Genomic DNA, 22,279 nt, shown 5'->3' with positions numbered 1-22,279 from the left:
CACATTTTGTTGACACAGGACTAAGTGTCAAATTGTAGATGCTGTCGTTTCTTTCTGATAGACTTACCTTTGCCTCTTGGAACAGGTGAAGGTTAATTTGGGGACAGGGAGTGGTTGGGCAAGGGCACAGGAAGAGGAAATGGAGTCATTAGTGTCTTTCTAGGCCCGTTGATTGGATTCTGGAAGAGATAGAAGCATCTAGTAGAACAATTTGAGAGGTGATATTGACATGTTTTTGAACATCACCACCTCTCAGAAGTCTGGAGAGAGGGACCCATGATGGTATTTTGTAGGAAGGGGACAATCACCTAAGGGTTTGGTCATTGTGAATACTTCTTAAATTTGTAAGATGGACTTTTGTAACTTGGAAATGGCCATGGACATTTTCATGGTAAATAAAATATTTTTGGTTATTATCTTGAAGGAGTATAGAGCAGTAATATATGCATGTTCCAGGTTGATGTATTCCTTTCTCTTTTTGGCAATACTTGTCCTGCCTTGAGTAAGTGTGGGTACACATGTGCAAAATTTTAAATGGCAAATGGATGTCCTTATGGAGAAATTTGTCATTATTTCCTTACCACGGAAACTGAAAGAAAGAACAAAGTTGAGAATAACCTGGAGTTTAGATCTAGTAAGTGACATGAAATGGAAGATACAGGTTGACCCAGTCATACTGCAGTAGCATTTTAACATCAAGGAAGTAATTTAACCTCCCTGTCTCTTGGTCCTCATGAATACAGTGAGGGGAGTAGGTACTTGGCCTTATAAAGTGCTTGCATCATTGGCTAGCACATAGTTAATTATCATCATCATCTCTGGAACCAGAAAGAAAATGGAGGCAGGGCTTGAAGAAGGACAAAGTCAGCCTCTGAGTTTGGGAATTGTGGTATAGTGAGGTAGGAATGTAGGACTTCAGCTTTCTCCCTTGGAACCCAACAGAGATTTTTGATTCACATGTTGAAGTTGTAGAGAGAAAAGACACCAGAGCTAGATGTGTCTTTTTCTGGAAGGCACTGAGGAAAATCACTGGGCATTGAAATGTGTCCAGTGGTAATTCTTTCATTGTGAGAATAAAATGCCCAGGAAGTCCAAGGTCAAAGCAGATGTATGTACAAAAGCATATTTTGAGAAAATTCTTTGTTTGCTTTAATCAGTATGATGACATTTTCATTAGCACAACTTTTGGGCCACATGTTTATCTTTGTGTTTATGTACCTGTGGCATTTAGATAAACTCACATGGAATTACATGCACAATTTTTTTTTTTAAGATTTTATTTATTTGACACAGAGAGAGAGAGAGAGAGAACATGCACAAGTGGTGAGAGGGCAGAGAAAGAAGCAGACTCTCCCCTGAGCAGGGAGCCCAACCCGGTGCTCTATCCCAGGACCCCGGGATCATGATCTGAGCCAAAGGCAGATGCTTAACTGACTGAGCCACCCAGGTGCCCCATACATGGACAAATCTTAAGAGTACACAGGGAAAATTTTTACAAAAACCTGTTTCTATCATCATCATCACCCAAATCAAGGTAGAGAACACTGTCTAGCACATTTTTGTGCCCCTTCCCAGTTGTTACATACCCCAAAGGTAAATGCTCTTTGGACTAGCATCATAGATTTTGGTTTTATTTTTTATTTATTTTTTAAAAATATTTTATTTATTTATTTGACAGGCGGAGATTACAAGTAGGCAGAGAGGCAGGCAGAGAGAGGAGAAAGCAGGCTCGCTGCTGAGCAGAGAGCCCGATGCGGGGCTCGATCCCAGGACCCTGGGATCATGACCCGAGCCGAAGACAGAGGCTTTAATCCACTGAGCCACCAGGTGCCCCGCATAGATTGGTTTTATGAAGTAAGAGATTTTAAATGAATATTTTCTTCCTAACATGTTAGTGTTGAGAAAATAAAAACAGACAAAAAAAATGTTAGGTGAGACAAAAGAGTGAGTTCTCTTATATTTGCTAACAACTCCCTCCTTATACAAAGTAAATGCTTGTTCATAAGGTTAATTCATTTCTTACCACTCCTGTGAAAATACTTCTTCCATTGTGTGGATCAGGCTACAGTACCCTGATTTAGGCAAAATGGGAAGTAATTAGAAGATGGATGGAAATCCAAACTCAAAAGAGCTCAGCACAAAGTCTTGTCTCATCACCAGTGGAATTTGGGTTTGGTGGTGGTGATGCTGCTGGACTGTGTGGCTGATTCCCTTTGCAGTCACTTCTATTCATGGCATGAACAATCTCTCTGACCTCTGGGTCTTCATGTCTCCCCCCAGATTTAGAATCTGAAATGGGACACGCTGAGCTGACCCTAGGACATAGGACTGCCAAAGACCAGCGCAAGAAACGTCCATTTTTGTATCATGAGGTAGGGTCTTGCCTGCCATAAAGACCCAAATAATGGGGGCACCTGGGTGGCTCAGTGGGTTAAGCCTCTGCCCTCAGTTCAGGTCATGATCTCAGGGTCCTGGGATCGAGCCTCGCATCGGGCTCTCTGCTCGGCGGGGAGGCTGCTTCCTCCCCTCTCTCTCTGCTTGCTTCTCTGCCTACTTGTGATCTCTCTCTGTGAAATGAATAAATAAAATCTTAAAAAAAAAAAAAAAGGAAGAGGTTTAGGTGTCATTCAGACAAAAGAGAAACCTAGCAAAACCAAAAAGGCAACTGTCTACAATACTTCAAAGTTGACTTCCATTATTTTAAAGTCTTTATTTGTGGCAAAAAAGAAATTTTATGTAAAGGTCACCACACATATAAAGTACTAGGCGTTAAGTAGCAGCTTCCATTTACCTTCAGGACCGAGCACTACTATCTCAGTATGCTATTCACTTGGCATGCGGGAGCTATTAACAGAGCTCCTAATGCCCGTCTCCTAGGAGTAATGCCTTGAGTCTTCAAGTAAAATTGTCTAGGTGTCATTTGTCTTGCATAGGAATCTGCTGTCATTGTAAAGAAATCATCCCCTGTCCTGTAACTGAGTGGTGATAGGTGCTAATCATAGTTTCCTCTCGATGTGTCTGGATGGTCTCAGCTACCAGAGCCCAACAGAGGGGCAAGCAAAGCTGAAGTGCACCCAGCTTCATTTATCACAAATCTCTTCTGATATAAACTGCAGGCTTATTTTGGAATGAAGACTAATCTTTTCATTCCTTGCCATTAGACTGTGGACTCTGAGGAACTAACTGAGGGTTTTGGAGGGGAGAGGGGTGGGAGGTTGATTGAGCCTGGTGGTGGGTATTGTGGAGCGCACCTATTGCATGGAGCACTGGGTGTGGTGCATAAACAATGCATCTTGAAACCCTGAAAAGAAATTTTAAAAAATAATAAAATTAAAAAAAAAAAGTTAAACACTATCGGGAGTAGGAGTGACTTCTGTTCTTGTTCTTAATGACAAACCGGGCACCTTTGATCCCTTAATGTCCTCACCCAAACAGTTGTAGCTCTCAGCTGAGAATTGTTGGTGTCTTTGCTTTGGTGGTAAGTTTTCAGAGTTCTGTGACAATTCTGAGTATACTGGCTATGTCACTGTACAGTATTTTGAGCACTGAGCGTATTGTTCTTGGTAGGAGTCTACATGGTTATCCAAACTGTTGTGGGCTGGATTTTGCTTGTGTTTATTTTGGTTGAACCAAGTAGGGGGACAGTAATACTTTACTGCTGGTGTAATCTGTTGGACTACTCAGCCATGGTGTCCTGTTCACCCTGGGTTGCTGGCCATTTCTCTCTGGCCCCAAAGACCACCCTTCTCTGTGATGGTGCTCATGGGCCTGCATTTGTTTCAGTTTGCTTTGTTATGGAAACACCATTACTCTCCCAACTGGCCAACCCCAGCAGTTGCAGGTTCTTGGTAATATTCTTGAAATTCTTCCAGAGTGCATGTTTTTCAACTCCCCCCATAGTCACATCATGGCTTCATTATGAACATGATTTGAAGGACTGTTTCATGGCTTCAGAGGAAATATCTGTTTCAGCAAAGTTAATTCAGATTAAAATAGTAAATATTTCTTAATATTAGGGGAAACATGTGAATTCTAACTGTGAGTAATTCTAAAGCTGATGTGGAGGATGTAAGGCTTATTACTGAAAGATACTCCATACTTCCTGTGCTCAGAATTTCTAAATATTTCCCACTATAAAAAGCACACTGCTGCTATTATGAGTAACCTGTTTATATCCTTTAAATATATTCTTTATTTGAAGTGAATTTGGGCATTTATTGAGATAGTGGTTGCAGAATGAAGTGCAAGAAAAAAAAAACAACAACAACCAATAAATCCACGAAAAATTGACTCAAGGAGAGGTAAATGAACATAATCAGACTGCATGTTTTTATAGTTTGTAGTTCTGGTCAATTTTGGAAATGCAGGCCGATATGCATATTATTGTGACAAATTATTTGATGTACTTGGTTTGTCCCCATCCTAGACCTCAGCTGAAGGTGTTTTTAAATTTCTTTTCTGTTTTCTTTTAGAATGAGAAGCCCTACTGTCATAATTAACACACAGTGTTACATTAGTTTCTGGTGTACAATATAGTGATTTCATGGTTCTCTATATTATTCAGTGCTCAGCATGACAAGTGCCCTCCTTAATCCCCATCACCTATTTCACCCATTCCCCCACCCACTTCCCCGTTGGTAACCACCAGTTTGTTCTCTATATTCAAGAGTCTGCTTTTTGTCTTTTTTCTGTGTTCATTTGTTTTGCTTCTTAAATTTCACATATGAGTAAGATCATATGGTATTTGTTTTCCTCTGACTCACTTAATTCACTTAGCATTATACCCTCCAGATCCACTCATCTTGTTGCAAATGACAAGATTTCATTCTTTTTTTTTTTCAAGTTTCAGATAGTTATTAATCAGTGTAAGCCCCAACACAATATACCACCATGATTTTGTGCATTTCACTGGATAAGCAGGATACTGTGCGGATGTCTTCTTGAGACCTTCATTCTAAGCAGCTTTGGAGTGAAACATTTCATTTAGAAGTCTGGACCTTCTTTCTTCAGTCTGCTGTAATCCCCATTCACTGAGTAGAACTTGTATTGATTGTTGGGACCTAGTTTGTTCAGGGTTCTGGGTTATTCTCTTTACCCCAGCTCACATCTGGATTGGACAAAGTCAGGCACAAGACATACAGTGCAGCTCCAGGACCTCCAATTAATATGGTCCAGTGAATATGTAGAACGGGATCAAGCTTGGGTGCTTTGTGGCCTGACCCAAGATTGGCTTAATGTGGTTGTGGTAGAGGTCTCAGATCCAGAAGGAGAAAAGATCGAATTTGCAAGGCCCACCACTAAGTAGTCCCTATACTAGGGATCCATTTCATTCCCTTTTATGGTCGAGTAAAGTTCTCTTGTACATATACACCACGTCTTTATTATCCATTCTTCTATGGATGGACACTTGGGTTGCTTCCATATTTTGGCTATTGTAAATAATGCGGCAATAAACCTAGGGGTGTATGTATCTTTTTGAGTTAGTGATTTTGTATTCTTTGCGTTGATACCCTGTAGTGTGATTATTGGATCATATGGTAATTCTTTTTAATTTTTTGAAGAAGCTGCATGCTGTCCTCCACTGTGGCTGTCCCAGTTTGCCTTCCTACAAGCAGTGCATGAGGGTTCTTTTTTTCCCCTGCATCCCTGCCCACACTTGCTCTTCCTTGTGTTTTTTGATTTTAGTCTTTTTTTTTTTAAAGATTTTATTCATTTATTTGACAGAGAGAGATCACAAGCAGGCAGAGAGAGAGAGAGAGAGGAGGAAGCAGGCTCCCTGCTGAGCAGAGAGCCTGATGCGGGACTCGATCCCAGGACCCTGAGATCATGACCCGAGCCGAAGGCAGCGGCTTAACCCACTGAGCCACCCAGGGGCCCCTGATTTTAGTCTTTTTGACAGGTGTGAGGGGATATCTCATTGTAGTTTTGATTTGCATTTCCCTGATTATTAGTGGTGTTGAGCATCTTTTCAGCCTTAGGTGTTTTGCCCCTCTTTTTCTCCTTTCTTGGTCACATGACAGATTTTCTGGCAATCTGCCCTTTAAACTGCTTATGTCGTTTGGATTGTCAGACTTCCTTATTTCTTTGTTGTCTTTAATCTTGTCCTCTTCACATTGTAGTTAATCTCCCTACTCTCTTTCCAGTAGCTGCCTTTCTGGGTTTCTGCCTTTCCCCTTCTGGGAAATCTCTTTATTAGAATATCAACCTGGTATTTGAGAAAACTGAAATGATGACAGTAATTTAGGTCATGTACTATATAACCACAACACTGAAAAGTAGGAAGTGGTCATAGTCATGTTTTTATTCATCACTGAATATTTATTCATTGCTACTTTCGGTAACGAAAGTACAGTTTTGAGTGCCAGCTGAAGGTTAGGTGTTACCCGAGTACTGGAAATTCAAAAAGAAGAGCGCTTTAGCTTTCTGGGCGTGAGATATGGTAGAAGAAGGGTAAACTATAATCATCATGTGTCAGCATGTGAAAGAATGCTACTGGTAAGTTTCCTGTCGTATTAATTAGAGCAGCAAAGAACTATTGTTATGGGTCATGGAAATGATGCTCTTATATCGGAAATATTGTTAATTAAAATGGAATTTTTCTTTATGCTAGTTAGGAAGAGTTTAGCTCTCCTCCAGCTATATTCCAATATGCAGAAGAAATAGAGTTTATTCACTTAAATTTGAAGAAAGCTGTGTTCTCCTGCCTTCCTGTCCCCTGGGCAGTAGGAGAACACAAAATGGGTCTCCTCCAGTATATATGGTCTGATGCAATGATATAAATAGTTCCTTTAGGTTTGTACACCCCCTTATTTAGATATAATTCTCAGTTACTCAGATATGCGGCTTTCTCTGGTCCTTTCTGGGATGTTTTCTGCATGTATGGGGAAGGGAGTTGGGGTTGGGCGTCCCCTGCCTTCATGAAAGTTCTCAATGAACTTTTCCATCTTTGGGTGTCTGGCTGGTATGTAATCCCATGTAGGTTGTGGTTTGGTCTCTCCGAGCTATGTCAAGCCTCCCTTGTGGTCCTCCACTGACCTGGACCCCACCTTGCAGCGCTGGCTGACACTCTTCTGGACCTCTCCGGATCTGTCACCTCCTCCATCCAGTGTATGGCCTATGACATCACCCTGGTAATCTCTGCCGTGGATTATCTTTTTTCTAGCCAGGCCTGTTGCCTCTCAGCTCATTTCTTTTTTCTTTTTTTTTTTTTTTTAAGATTTTATTTATTTATTTGACAGAGAGAGATCACAAGTAGGCAGAGAGGCAGGCAGAGAGAGAGAGAGGAGGAAGCAGGCTCCCTGCTGAGCAGAGGGCCGGATGTGGGGCTCCATCCCAGGATCCTGAGATCATGACCTGAGCTGAAGGCAGCGGCTTAACCCACTGAGCCACCCAGGCACCCTCTCAGCTCATTTCTGTTTACATCCTCCTTAGGAGTGCACAGGAACTTCTGGTCCCATCCACACCATACCAGAACTCAAACTGGCTATACTATAGGTCAAATGTGATTTACACTCTTGGGGTGTCCCGTAATTTATCTGACACCCCTTTCCTGTGCTAGGACCAAAAATCAGAAGAGAGATGAGGGCTCAAATATTTCACCTCCCACCTTGCCTTATAATCCCCTGCTCCCCGAGGGGGTGAGCTTTAGGCTTTCTGCTCTCATTGGTTCTTTTTGTTCTAGGGTAGCAAGAGCCACCCCTAGCCTTAGTAAGAAGCAGCTTTGACAACACAATCTGAATTTTTCAAGTTTTATTCTTGATAAAGCTGACTTTTCCAGCCCATTGCCCTAATGTAAGATCACGTTTTCAATGTCAGAAGCAGATAGTTCTCTTTTGTTTTTTGCTGTAATAATGCTAAATGTCCTCTCTCCTCAGTATAATGTTTCAGAGCTCCAAGGCTTCAGGCTGACATGAGAAATGTGATAGGCTTAAATTAAGTGTGTGTGTGTGTGTGTGTGTGTGTGTGTGTCTATGTGTGTATTGAAGGTGGTGGAGGAATCCCTACTTTTCAAGGTGTTACTCTTGTTATACTAGGTATCAGTCACAAGTAACTTCCTTTGCAAGTTGGAAAACATAAGTATCACATCCATAGTGGGTACATGTTCCTAGAAAGAAAGTCCTGTGTTGTATGTGTATAACGAAAACCTCAGTAACAATGGAAATTATATTCTTATGTAGGAACAAAATATTAACTGGGGATTATATTCCTTAGTACTAGATGTGACTCATTGCCAGGTGTCATTGAAGGAAAGCCACAGACTACCAGGCAGTAGGGATGAGGCACTGGCAGAAGAATGGACAGATGTAGGTGCTCATATTAATCCTGTCTGTTGGACCATATGCTTCAGGGGCAGATGGGTTCAACTAAGACTGTGTTGTTGTAAAAGACAAATGAGTTAATGTGCATTAAGTTATTTTGAATCTGGCAGTTGCCTTAAATATTAAGAAGGGATATTGAAAATGATGCAAATATTTTTTTGTCCCTTTTGATTATGGAGATCCTTTAATAATGGTGATATTTTATAGGTATGAGTAAATGACCACATGAGTAGACATGACAGGTGTTTCTTAGAGGCAGAACATCCTTCTTTTTGATGGATTTAATAAATGATGAGAGCTTGCAAAACTAAGGTGGTTCAAATAGGATAGAGCAAGTGATGCATTGGAAAAAGGGGGACGGGAGAACTTCAAGAAGTGAGGGGTCATAAGAGTTAGCAGAGAGGTCACATAACATGGCATTTGGTTGTTAAGATGTCAGCCAGGGTGGCTTTTATCTAGGAGTTGGAGGTGTGGTAGGATGTTGACAGGATTGTAGTGACTAAGAAAGGGTGATGGGGATGGCAGACCTTGATGATCACAGGAAGGAGTGAGGGGATACAAGATGAAGGAAGAAGTTGACTCTGAAATGGGATTGGAGTTGAACATGTTGATAATTTCTTTGAGGTGCCAGTTGAAATGCAAGAGGAAGAGGGCAAATGATGGTGGGATGGTAAAACCTGATGAGTTGGGAGTGAATGCATAGGTGGACTTTGAAGAGTGCTGTCCTTCTCTGAGACCTGGAAGTGCATTAGGGCCACAGGTTGGACCAAGGTTCTGGGTCCAAATCTGCCAACCCCATTCTTTGTTCTTCCTTCTGACCAACTTCTTACAAACGGCACATACTTATCTCAAAGTGGACACTTGAGAAAATGAAAGTGCCACCTATGCTAGAATTAAGCAAACATATACTTTGTCACTTTGCTGACTGTCTTAGGATTTGAAGAACATTTGGGGGAATTTGAAAGAGCCATGCCTTTGAAAATAGCAGCTTTATACAAAATGTGGTAGCTCTCCAATTCCCCCAAAATAGGAGGCGTGAACTCAAAGAAATTATTCACTTTAAAAGAGACATTAGAATATTTCTTTACTTAATTTCTCACTAAGGTCTTTGTTTTGAGAACCTGGAGAGTAGGAGACTGCTGAGTCTGGACTTCTTTGATTTTTCTTTCTCTCTTAGGCTGTAAAGGAACACAGGGGCTGTTCCTCACAGTGTGCAAGGGAACATGGGTGCTCTGGAGTGTGAATGAGATGCAGTCCCTTGCCTCAGTGTCTGTGAAGAGTCTATATAATATGAACTTCAGGGCTTTGTGGATACCTGTTGGCCACAGCCTTCCTTCTCCAACCTTCCACTTGTATCGACCTACAGAGACACTGCTTATGCCATCCTGTCTTGAACAGAGAGGGACAAATCTAAAGTGTTCAAAGTGCCAGTGGGTTTCGCCTGTTGGTGAGTGACTTTAGGTTTATTTCCCTCCAGAAGCTACCTCTTCTTGAGTGCTGTGGGGGCCTTTGTGTAAAATGAGCCTGAATTTGATTTATCTGACTAGTTTTCACTTGGCTTTTATTTATTTTTTTTCCAACTTATTTATTTTCAGAAAAACAGTATTCATTATTTTTTCACCACACCCAGTGCTCCATGCAAGCTGTGCCCTCTATAATACCCACCACCTGGTACCCCAACCTCCCACCCCCCCGCCACTTCAAACCCCCCAGATTGTTTTTCAGAGTCCATAGTCTCTCATGGTTCACCTCCCCTTCCAATTTACCCAAAAATTGGCTTTTATTTTTGAAATGCCCATTTTTATTTTTATTTTTTCTAAAGATTTTATTAACTTATTTGACAGAGATCACAAGTAGGCAGAGAGGCAGGCAGGAGAGAGGAGGGGGAAGCAGGCTCCCTGCTGAGCAGAGAGCCCAATATGGGGCTCGATCCCAGGACCCTGGGATCATGACCTGAGCCGAAGGCAGAGGCTTTAACCCACTGAGCCACCCAGGCACCCCTGAAATGCACATTTTAAAGGCTTTAATTATTTACATTTATTAGTGGTATCTTTTTTTGTTTTTGTTTTTGTTTTTGTTTTTTGTTTTTAAACCAGGGAGCTAGCAGTTAATCCTATGCCTTTTGCTTGGAAACTGTTTAGGAATCTTGGTCCCATCTGTTCGTATATGCCTTGTCTGAGATGTCCTTGGTGTAAAAGGCTTAGGAACAATTCCATCATGTGTCCCGTGCTGGCCCCACCCTAACCTGGAAAATTTTCTGTAAACCTAGACACATAGTCAGTGTTTAATGGTCCCATCTGAAAGCCCGTCAGCTGTGGACTCTTGCGGCTAGTCACTGCTTGTTGAGAAATAATTAAGCAGTAGCCTACAGATCTGTCCGGCACATGTGGACTCAGAGATAGAAAAGCTTGATTCTCTGCTGGACTGTTCCTTAGACTAAGCAGAAAGATTCATTGTGAATGTATAACAAAAGCTTTTCAGAAAGGAGAGAGGGCGAGAGATAATTAATATTCTTGAACATCCACTCCATACCAGACACTGTGCTCAGTGTTTTGTAAACCTTTTATCTAATTCCCATGACTTGCCCAGTGTGCTAACTATGGTTTTTTTCCTCTCAAAGGCTCAGAGAGATTATAAATGGTGTGTCCAAAGTTGCACAGCTATTAAATGGATTCCCTGAGACCGTCAGACTGGAATGACTCCATAAGTATGGGGAAGGGATGAATAAAACACAGGGCCCCAGCTCTCTTGACCTGCAGCCCAGGCCAGGTTCCATGTTACCATTTGGTCTCTCACCTCACCTTATATTTTTCAGAATGTACAATGCTTTATTTTTTTTAGGAAGACCCACTTTGAGTAGGACATGAAAAATAATGGATGTGAATTTTCTTGCTCTCATTTATTATTGGACATTTGGTTACTAAGTTAAACCTGACAGTGCTAGTCCTGACAAGTTCAATTCCCAGAAAAGCCCTGACAAGCAACAGACAAGTATTTTATGGTCCATTCCTGTTCAGAGACCAGGAACACGATGGTTAATGTGTATATGTGTGTACATATATATGTGTTTATATATAACAGGGCTGAGTTCTAAAGTAGCCGTTCTTTGGTGGTCCAGTTTAATGAACAGATTAGGATGATCTCCCTTGTTTAATGGAGATAGCCCTTTTAAGGACTTAAAATTAATTTAATCTTCTAATTAGCCAAAACATTCTCTTTCAACATTAGTTTGCTAGTCTCTGTTTTTCATATATTAGGAGGTAGATTTCTTTTTTCCTTTTTTAAAAAAAGATTTATTTATTTATTTATTTCAGAGAGCAGAACATCACATGAGCAGGGGGGGAGGGGCAAGCAGAACCCCCACCACACACCCCCCACACACCAGGCAGGGAGCCTTATGTGGGGCTGGCTCCCAGGAGCCCCGGGTCATGACCCAAGCCGAAGGCAGATGCTCAACCTACTGAGCCACCCAGGCACCCAATATATTTTACTCCATAGTTTAATTTAAGAAATTTTTCCTTTTATTTTCGAAGTGTTCAGAGAAGAGATTAACGTAATTGTTGTCCTGTAATAATTGCTGTACCTGTCCTAGGCCACTTTACTCCCTTATCTTCTCTACAGATAAAAAGAATAAGCCAAAAGAATAGGCGTCACTCTCTCATATTGAGAGTAAGAATTATTTCTTAGCAAAAAGAACTCTCTATAAAAACTGGTTTTCGTATCTCTGTTCTAATTAAATTCTTTTAAGCTCATGATAAGCATCAGTTAAGGCTTATTTGTATGCTCTCCTAAAGGTGTGTGTGGGGGGAGAGGCCAAACAAAACAGAAAACTAGCTCCCTCACTAAGCTCTACAGAAAGTTCCTTGTTCCCAAATCCGTTTAGGAGGATAAGCCATTCTAAATCTTTTCAGACCCCTCTCAGAAGGACTTTTGTAATATCCAGAGGTGCGGAGCGCATTTTAAGCCCTAAATTGAGCAAACCAAACTGGCCTGGTGACTTCTCAGTCATGCCCTAATCTGTCTAGAAGTGGTGCTGGCATGAGCGTGAGGGTTACAGGTGCTGGGTCACAACCACCTCTTGGCTCTCTGGAGTGGATTTCCCAGTGTGCATTTGGTTGCCTCCTGAAAGTATCGTTCTAGAAAATTGTGCCTGCTGTCCTCTCTTGCTTTTAAGCACCTTCTCTTCGGCTCTGGAGTCCCTTGTGTAGTCTCTTGTGAGTGGACCACAGAGGTGTCCTTACCTGGGTCCCCAGGGATATTACAGATAGGCCTGAGTGTTTTGAACAGTATTTAATCTCCTCACTCCTATGAAAAATTCTCATTTCTGTGTCCCACTCCTTTCAGAATTCCATGCCTATGAAGTGATAATTATTAAAATACCTAATAAAATAATTAAAATTAATAATTAAAAATTTTGAAGAAACATAGGTACGTTTTGGAAAAAGAATCACCCAGAACAGAATACAATCGGGACACCTTTCGGTTCCAAAAGGGGTTTTGTTTTTGTTTTTGTTTTTTTGCAAGTTTGTTAAGGAATAAAGTTTTTATGGTAAAATCCATCCTTCTTAATATATAGTTCTTAGTTTTGACAAATGCATTCAGTCCTGTGACTAGTGCCACAATCCAGTTATAGAACATTTTTATCACCCCCCAAATTCTCTGTGCTGCCCCTGGGTTGTAGCCCATATCTCTCCTGATCGCAGGCTCTGGCAGTGTTGATCTGCCCTCCTCCCTCTATTTTTACCTGTCATAGCATGTCCTGTAGACAGAACCCTAAATCATCTAGCCCTTCAAGCCTGGCTGTTGGCGTTCGGCACAATGCGTGGGAGAGTCATCCATTTGTTGCGTGTCTCAGTTGTTCATTGCTTTATATTGTGAACAGCGTTCCACCGTGTGGAGATGCTACAGGCCATTTATTCTCTGACCAATGGATATTTGAGGTATTGCCACTTTTTGGTGATTAAGAGTACAGCTGTATAACCATTCGTACAGTTTTTGGGTGAATGTAAGTTCACAACTATATCTACATAAATAACTAGGAGTGGGATAGCTGTATGATAAGTTTATCAAAGGGTGATTGTTACATTTATTTGAAGTTTTATTATTTTTCTCTTAATCATAAATAGGATGTTGTAGGGTCACTGTAGAAATCTTGAAGAATATAGAAGTATACCAAGAAGGTTAAAACAACAACAACATGGAGCAAATAATCCAAAAATTTGTGTGGAATCAGAAGAGACCCTGAATCACTAAGGAAGTGTTGAAAAACAAAAATAAAACTGGGGGAATCACATTACCTGATTTCAAGCTTTACTACAAAGCTGTGATCACCAAGACAGCATGGTACTGGCATAAAAACAGACACATAGAACAGTGGAACAGAGTAGCGAGCCCAGATATGGACCCCCAACTCTATGGTCAAATAATCTTCGACAAAACAGGAAAAAATATATAGTGGAAAAAAGACAGTCTCTTCAATAAATGGTGCTGGGAAAACTGGACAGCTATATGTAGAAAAATGAAACTCGACCATTCTCTTACACTGTACACAAAGATAAACTCAAAATGGATAAAAGACCTCAACGTGAGACAGGAATCCATCAGAATCCTAGAGGAGAATATAGCCAGTAACCTCTTCTATATCAGCCATAGCAACTTCTTTCAAGATACGTCTCCAAAGGCAAAGGAAACAAAAGCAAAAATGAACTTTAGGGACTTCATCAAAATCAAAAGCTTCTGCACAGCAAAGGAAACAGTCAACAAGACAAAGAGGCAACCCATGGAATGGGAGAAGATATTTGCAAATGACAGTACAGACAAAAGGTTGATATCCAGGATCTATAAAGAACTCCTCAAACTCAACACACACAAAACAGATAATCATATCAAAAAATGGGCAGAAGATATGAACAGACACTTCTCCAATGAAGGCATACAAATGGCTGTCAGACACATGAAAAAATGTTCATCATCACTAGCCATCAAGGAGATTCAAATTAAAACCACATTGAGATACCACCTTACACCACTTAGAATGGCCAAAATTAGCAAGACAGGAAATAACATGTGTTGGAGGGGATGTGGAGAAAGGGGAACCCTCTTACACTGTTGGTGGGAAAGCAAGTTGGTGCAGTCACTTTGGAGAAAAGTGTAGAGATTCCTCAAGAAATTAAAAATAGAGCTTCCCTATGACCCTGCAATTGCACACCTGGGTATTTACCCCAAAGATACAGAAGTAGTGAAAAGAAGGGCCATCTGTACCCCAATGTTTATAGCAGCAGTGGCCACGGTCGCCAAACTGTGGAAAGAACTAAGATGCCCTTCAGCGGACGAATGGATAAGGAAGATGTGGTCCATATACACTATGGAGTATTATGCCTCCATCAGAAAGGATGAATACCCAACTTTTGTAGCAACATGGACGGGACTGGAAGAGATTGTGCTGAGTGAAATAAGTCAAGCAGACAGAGTCAGTTATCATATGGTTTCACTTATTTGTGGAGCATAACAAATAGCATGGAGGACAAGGGGAGATGGAGAGGAGAAGGGAGTTGCGGGAAATTGGAAGGGGAGGTGAACCATGAGAGACTATGGACTCTGAAAAACAATCTGAAGGTTTTGAAGGGGTGGGGGGTGGGAGGTTGGGGGAACCAGGTGGTGGGTATTGGAGAGGACACGGATTGCATGGAGCACTGTGGTGCTGTGGTGCAAAAACAATGAATACTGTTACGCTGAAAATAAATTAAAATAAATAAATAAATATACATTTAAAACAAAAAACAAAAAACAACAGCAACAGTAATAACACCACCACCCTGATTTCCTGTATCACTCATTTTATTTTGGGTATATACATTACTTGAGCAAAAATATTTATTTACCTATTTTGTGACCTATTTTTCACTTCACAAATGTTTTTCTGGATCATTAAATAGTATCATAATTTTGAATGACTTCACAAACACCCAAGGAGTAAACTTGATGATAGGAGTATCAGAAATCCCGGCACACCAGTATAAGAGAGGTTTTGGCACAGAACATAGAATCCTTTGGGTGTAGCTCTTTGTGCATAGCTTATCCTCTTCTCACAGCCATGTATTACATGAATTCTTTTTAGGAACACTGAGTATGCCCAATCACCTCTCTGTGGATATGACCTTTAAGTTTAAGGCTTATGGATGTGAATAGAATTTTGGTCCACCACATTTAATTTTTTCTCTTGGGTGAATACAACAACTGTTAACAATGATTGAAATGGTGACTGTAAGAATATTGTTCACTTTCATAAAGGAATTGGCACTATCTTTCTTTTTTTTTTTTTAAAGATTTTATTTATTTATTTAACACACACACACAGAGAGAGAGAGAGAGAGAGAGAGAACGAGAGCAGGAATACAAGCAGGGGGAGTGGGAGAGGAAGAAGCAGGCTTTCCACAGAACAGGGAGCCCGATGCAGGGCTCCATCCCAGGACTTTGGGATCATGACCTGAGTCAAAGGCAGACGCTTAAAGACTGAGCCACCCAGGCGCGCCTGCATTTGCACTCTATTTAAGTGAAATTAAAGTTAGAGACTATCATAGGTTAAATAACCAGCTAATAACTACATATTTTTATTGTCTTTTTAAAAAATGCTACCTCCAGGGCATCTCGGAGGTTCAGTCAATTAAGGTTTCTGTCGTCATCTTACGGTCATGCGATGGAGCCCTGGCTTGGGCTTTATACTCAGCATGGAGTCTGGGTGGGATTCTCTCTCTCCCTCTGCCCTCCTTCTGTGTGCTTGCTTACTCTCTCTCAGAATCAATAAAATCTTTTTTTAAATGCCATCTCCATTACTGATTGAAGTAAGGTCTCTGTACTGAGATATTCCATGAGTTTGCTTTTTTTTTTTTGCAGATATTTTGGAAAACTTAGGGATGTTCTTGGTGGGGAGAAGTGCATTCATTCACAGGCCTGGCTCACAGACCCCGGGCCTGTCATGTTCTCTTAAGAGTAACTAACAACATTTGGTTGGATAACGAAGAAGAGTGTGAAAAAGATTTGGGAAGAGTTTAAAGACTTGGCTTCCATTTTGGGTGTCTGGCAACCCTTTTTGCTGCCAGGCCTCAACTTCAAGATGTATATTCCTTAATTTAAAAAAATCATTAAAAATAAAAAGCCTCCCAGAGTCTCATTGTTAATCTAGTAATCAAAGTGACAGACTTGGGCAATGTGAGTTATTCCCCATACTGGGCCATGACCATGTTTGGTTGCAAAGACCAAATCCTTCCTGGTTGAAACCAGGGGAGAAAGAGTGTGTGTGTGTGTGTGTGTGTGTGTGTGTGTGTGTGTGTGTATACCTCTCCAGAGATTGGAAAACTCACTGTCAGAGGAGAGGAGCACGTGATTCAGTCTCGAGGATGAAAAGGAAGTCCTTTGAAGCTTCTGGACTCTGAGCTTCCCATCTCTTCATATGGTTAACAAGCTCATGGCCAAAATTCCAGTTAAATAGATATACTAGTTCATTGTTGTAATTCTGGACATTGTCTCTTAGAACCTATGGTATGCTATGGTAGTAACAAAAACAATTTCTTCTCAGAGAGCTGATTGACAGCTTAGCTTTACTTTTATTTTTGTTAGGGACGCCTTGGGAGAGAAAAGCGAGTACATGCTTCCAGTTAATTGGGAAGTTAGGAGTTGACTAGTAGGCAAATTGGTTTGTTCCTGGAGTACGTCAACACAGTATGTGATAAATTTACTAAGCATAGTGCAAGCTGTTAGGAATAAGGCGAGCGAGAATTCTGCGCTGAGCATTGTTTTAAGGCAGCTTTTGTATTTGGCGGCTTTATCTAGTTCCTCAAGAAATGAGAGAATGATAGGTTTTCCTGAATTTGTATTTTGGTATCTTTTAAACAAACCAGGCATTTTTGAGTACTCAATGTTGTCACTAACCTTTTAAAGTTGTCCTGTGTTCCTGCCGCTCAAGTGTTATTTCCCCTCTGTTTTGAGTGATTTGAATCTAAACACATTAAGGTTCAGCCCATTTTCCTGCATAAAGATAGAAAGTGGGGTTTGAAAAGAATAGCAGAGCTCTTACACAAGGAGGTCTGTGTTTGCACTCAAAAATGAAAGTGTGTGTAAACCAGTCTTGTCATGGGTTTTAGAACTGTTCTGAATGACTTTTGACATTTAGAGATTGGAAACATTTTAACATTCATTGCTTCACATTTAGTCTTTGCAAATGTTTCTTTATATGTTCTATGTCAAACATTCTGTCATCATGACGAAGCTCATTTAGTTATCCATGTTAATTGATACAATTAGAGTAGGAAGAATTCAGATAAGACACGAGGAAGAACTTCCTGAAAAGCTAAGACTGGGGATACTAAGAAAATAGGGAAATCTCTGCTTGGAAATATAAAGCAAAATTTAAAGTGCTTTTTGTGGGTCAGTTTGACTATCTCTGTGCTGAGAACTCAGAGGTGGGGAGCATGCATGAAATGATCTTTTATGACCATGTCCACTTTGTGCTTTTGTGGTGCTCTGAATATCAGCAAAAGTGGAGACTCTTAATCTCTCAAAACAAACTGAGGGTTGCTGGGGGTTGGGGAGGTAGGGATAAGGGTAGCTGGGTTATGGACATTGGGGAGTGTATGTGCTGTGGTGAGGGCTGTGAAATGTGTGAGCCTGATGATTCACAGACCTGTACCCATAAAACAAATAATACATTATATGTTAATTTAAAAAAAATGCCCCACGTGTTCAATGCAAGTTGGAACCACTTTTGTCATAGAATCTTATGTGTAGAAATTCTCTCTGACAACAGGAACAGATGGTCATCTGCTTTTATTACCATGGTGGAGAGAAAACTCTTCACCCCATCATGAAGAGAGTCTGTATTTAGATAGTTGTAATCATTACAAATTTCTAATTGTCTAAATATCTGTCTCCAATAATTCTCTCTATTGGTTTTAGCTTTGCCCCTGAGACATTGTGAAGAAACTCTGCTCTTTCTTGTACATAATTCTTCAGAAATTTGAGAACAGCTTTTGTGTCTGTCCACTGAGTGTTCTCTTTGCCAGAGTAAACTCCAATTTCAACAGCCTTTCTTGACTGAATGTGGGTTTGAGAGTTGTTCTCACCTGGGAGGCTCTAATTAAACAGGAAACCCCCAGTGAGGCATGACTTCAAGCGGACAATGGAACGGTTTTCTTCCTCTTCTGGACACTGTCCTGCAAACTCAGGTAGTCTTCACTTGTTACGGGCAGCTGTGTCACCTGTTGACTGCCCTAGGGTCACTGCCTTCCGAAATCTCGAGATCCTTTCCACATCAGTGGTGTTCATCTGGTGTTCTTCCATCCTCTGTTGTGCTGCTAAGCTTTCTTAAAGTACAGTACTTTCATTCATAGTTGGGAAATCCGTCTTGTTAGTGTTGGCCCTGTTCTTTTCAAGTCTTGATTTGTAATAACCGATCCAACTTTGCTCCTGCCATTTGTGCCTTTGACAAGGACATCTATGTCTCCGTTGGTAAGCAGGTACAACAAATGTCTTTTGGAAAGACATCTCATTCTTAATTATTTGTTTTATCAAAATGTAGAAAGGAAATGGTTGGGCTAGTGGCTCACGGAATCATGGGTCACAATGATTGGCTTCCCTTTTGGTGCCTCCACAGCTCTTCAATCACTTCCTTAGCTCTACAAGTTGAAAATTCAATTTTTCTTTAAACTCAGGTGTGATAGTTATGTCTATTATTGAAAACTTTAGAAAATGGTTTTCAGTGATAACATGTTGGTAAATAAAACAGTGTGGAAAATAATAGAACAAAGCCCTCTTTGGTGCTATCACATAGAGTTAGGACAAGGTGAAAGGTTAGTACTTTCTCCTTTCATTCTGAATGCTAAAGAATACTCTTAGCTACAGAGAATTAGTGCACACCTAGAAGGGATCTTGGGGTACTGAATGTTCTAGCTGAGGACAGGGATCCTGTTGGGAATCCTGATGAGATCCATGAGTGACTGCCAAAGCAACTCTGGGTGAAGCGTGTTCTGTAAATCGTGTTTGCTGTCACTGCTCTTTCCATCATTTATCTAGTGTTAGGGACAGTTGTGATGCAAGACGGTTGGCCAAAGGTGTGTAATGACGTGGCTTGATCATCATTTTCAACTCACTTCACCAATTCTTGAATGTGTAAAGTTTTTGTTTTTGTTTTTTAAAGAATTTATTTATTTATTTGACAGAGAGAGAGATCACAAGCAGGCGGAGAGTCAGGCAGAGAGAGAGATGCGGGGCTCGATCCCAGGACACTGAGATCATGACCTGAGCCGAAGGCAGCGGCTTAATCCACTGAGCCACCCAGGCGCCCCATGTAAATTTTTTTGTTTTTCTATTTTTGAAGCACAGCATTCTGTGGTTTGATTAGCCTTATCCTGGGAGGGACAATGTTCACTCTTACACGCTCTGGGAATCTTGTGCCAGAGCTTGTGGCAGAGACTGAGCCAAGAACCACATGTCCCTTCGTTGTCTGGGGCACAGAGCTATACAGTGGAGTGGGAGCTGCAGAGACCAGTGCCTGCTCAGGCCTGGGCAGGTGTGCTTGTCCATCATCTTTTCTCCTGGCTGGAACAGAGAGGCTAACTTGGGACCCAAGTGTTGCAGGTGGTGGAGCCACACAGTAACAGGAATCTGGGTCCTTGGAAGATTATTAGGAAGCAACATCTGCATGGGGCTTTCGTGTGAGCAAGAAATGAGATTTTACTTAGTTATTCCAGCCAGCTTTCAGGTCTCTGTTTCGGTAGCCAGGTGACCTTCCGACCTAGCCTGTCACTGAACTGAGGGCAGTGGAGCAGCTCCTGTGTTTGGGGGACAAAGCCCCCCCCTTTTTAAGAGTTTATTTATTTGACGGGGGGGGGGACCCAAACAGGGGGAGTGAGAGAGGAAGGAGCAGGCTCCCTGTTGAGCAGAAAGCCCGACGTGGGGCTCGATCCCAGGATCCTGGCATCATGACATGAGCCAAAGGCAGATGTTTTAATGACTGAGCCACCCAGGTCCCTGCCCTCAGTGTTTTTTGCCAACAGATTTGCCTTCTTTGCTGACCTAGTCTTTTTTGGTGTCCTTCTCATTCACTCCATTCTCATTGCTTTTTCTTCCTTTATTTAAAAAACAAAATGAGGGGCACCTGGGTGGCTCAGTGGGTTAAAGCCTCTGCCTTTGGCTTGGGTCGTGATCCTGGGGTCCTAGGATATAGCCCTCCATAGGGCTATCTGCTCGCCAGGGAGCCTGCTTCCTGTCTCTCTGCCTGCCTCTCTGCCTACTTGTGATCTCTGTCTAAGTAAAAATCTTTAAAAAAAATTTAAAAAACAAAACAAAACAGAAAAACCACAAAAAAACTTGCAGATCTCGAAATTCAGCTCTCAGCTTCTTGTCCTGCCTTTCCGAGGTTTCTTTGCCCAATCTGAAGTAACTCCCTGGACACTTGGCATTATTCTATTTTAAATTCTCAGTATAATATCATTGTTTGATATTTTTTTTTTATTATGTCTTCCCAGAGGTCTCAAAACCATGAGAGCAGGGATTTGCTCAGTTTACTGCCCCATCCCTTATTCCTCAAACAGTGTGTGGAATGTACTCAATCAGGGCTTGATAAATGCTTGATGAATGAAGTAGGAATCTATATCCTACTTTGGACATGAAAAAAGTGGTATATTAAAGACCATAGCAGAAACACACAATGAAAAGTGATTCTTCCAGTTTGCAAAAATGTTCTTTGCTTTTCATTTGACCTTTAAAATTTGAGTTAACTTTTTGAGTCCTTTCTGCCTGTGAGATAATGTCTCGGTCCCCCAGAACCTGGGTTCTGACAGATAGTTGAGGACTTTGGGGAAGAAATCATTCATAAACAGTGGGCCTTATTACCTACAAAGTAGATGTACTTTACAAATGAGAAAGAAGACTCACACTTTCTGAGTTCTTAATGTGTCACGCGCAATGCCCATTACCTGCTTGAACCCTCACTGACGTGTAAAGAAGGAGTTATCTTCTGTTAATCCCATTTAACAGATGAGGAGAGGAGTTGCAGCACAGACAAGTTAGGCTACTTGTTAATGGTACACAGTGATCAGTGAAAGAGGTTGGAAGGGGATCCAAGGCTACCTGACTCCAGGTATGAAATGCTGGGAGTCTGACTTCACGGTCTTCAGAAAGAGGAGCAAAACATGCTTCTAGGCAATTGCTACTAGAATTTGTATATAGAAGAGAAAGGAGGCTCTAGTGTCTATGACGATGTTCCACAGAAGTGCAGATGGGGTAGTGATGTAGCACAGAGCATAGGTAACATTTCTTAGTGCTCTCATCGCCTGTTGCTTGCACCACTTCTTCCTTTTTTTTTTCCCTTAAGATTTTATTTATTTATTTGACACCGAGAGAGAGCACAGGTAGGCAGAGCGGCAGGCAGAGGGAGAAGGGTAAGCAGACGGGATCCCCGCTGAGCAGGGAGCCTGACTCGGGGCTCGATCTCAGGACCCTGGGATATGACCTGACCTGAAGGCAGACACTTAACTGACAGAGCCCCCAGGTGCCCCCTTGTACCACTTCTAATTCTAGAAAAATCACACACACAACTGAAATAGATGAATATCCCAGGAAGTGAGCGTTCTCTAAACTCTCTAACAGACCATAGTAGCATCCAGGTCCTAAAAAACGCTATCACTGGTAGATACCATGCCAGATTCTGGTAGAATGAACTGTCCTGGAGTTCATCATGTGGGTCTTCAGGACATCTGGGGGCTGGCCCGGGAAGGCAGCACACCCATGTGCCATGAAGCTGGCAGCAAAATGAATGAAGATGCTGTCGGACAGGTGCCTGGTGCTGGGGCCTGCCTGCTGTTCCAATGGCTTTTCTTTGCACACAGAGGACTCACTCAGAGGGGAGGTGTCCAGGACCCAAGGTTTAGTTTTCTCTCCTGAGTAGCCAGTTAGTATTTGAGGTG

The 22,279-nt window shown here is 41.5% G+C and overlaps 1 protein-coding gene and 1 pseudogene across 3 annotated transcripts in view; one reads left to right on the top strand and one right to left on the bottom strand.

Moving 5' to 3' along the window:
• ARHGEF28 (Rho guanine nucleotide exchange factor 28) overlaps positions 1 to 22,279 on the top strand; it is a 319,328-nt gene that overhangs the window by 99,294 nt on the left and 197,755 nt on the right. The gene's annotated exons all lie outside the window — the stretch shown is intronic.
• LOC122896471 lies at positions 4,984 to 6,465 on the bottom strand (annotated as a pseudogene).

The sequence above is a fragment of the Neovison vison genome, chromosome 1 (assembly GCF_020171115.1).
Source record: "Neovison vison isolate M4711 chromosome 1, ASM_NN_V1, whole genome shotgun sequence".
NCBI classification, from domain to species: Eukaryota; Metazoa; Chordata; class Mammalia; order Carnivora; family Mustelidae; genus Neogale; species Neogale vison.
Note: the sequence above shows the minus strand (reverse complement) of the source record. Positions and strands in the feature narration are given on the sequence as shown.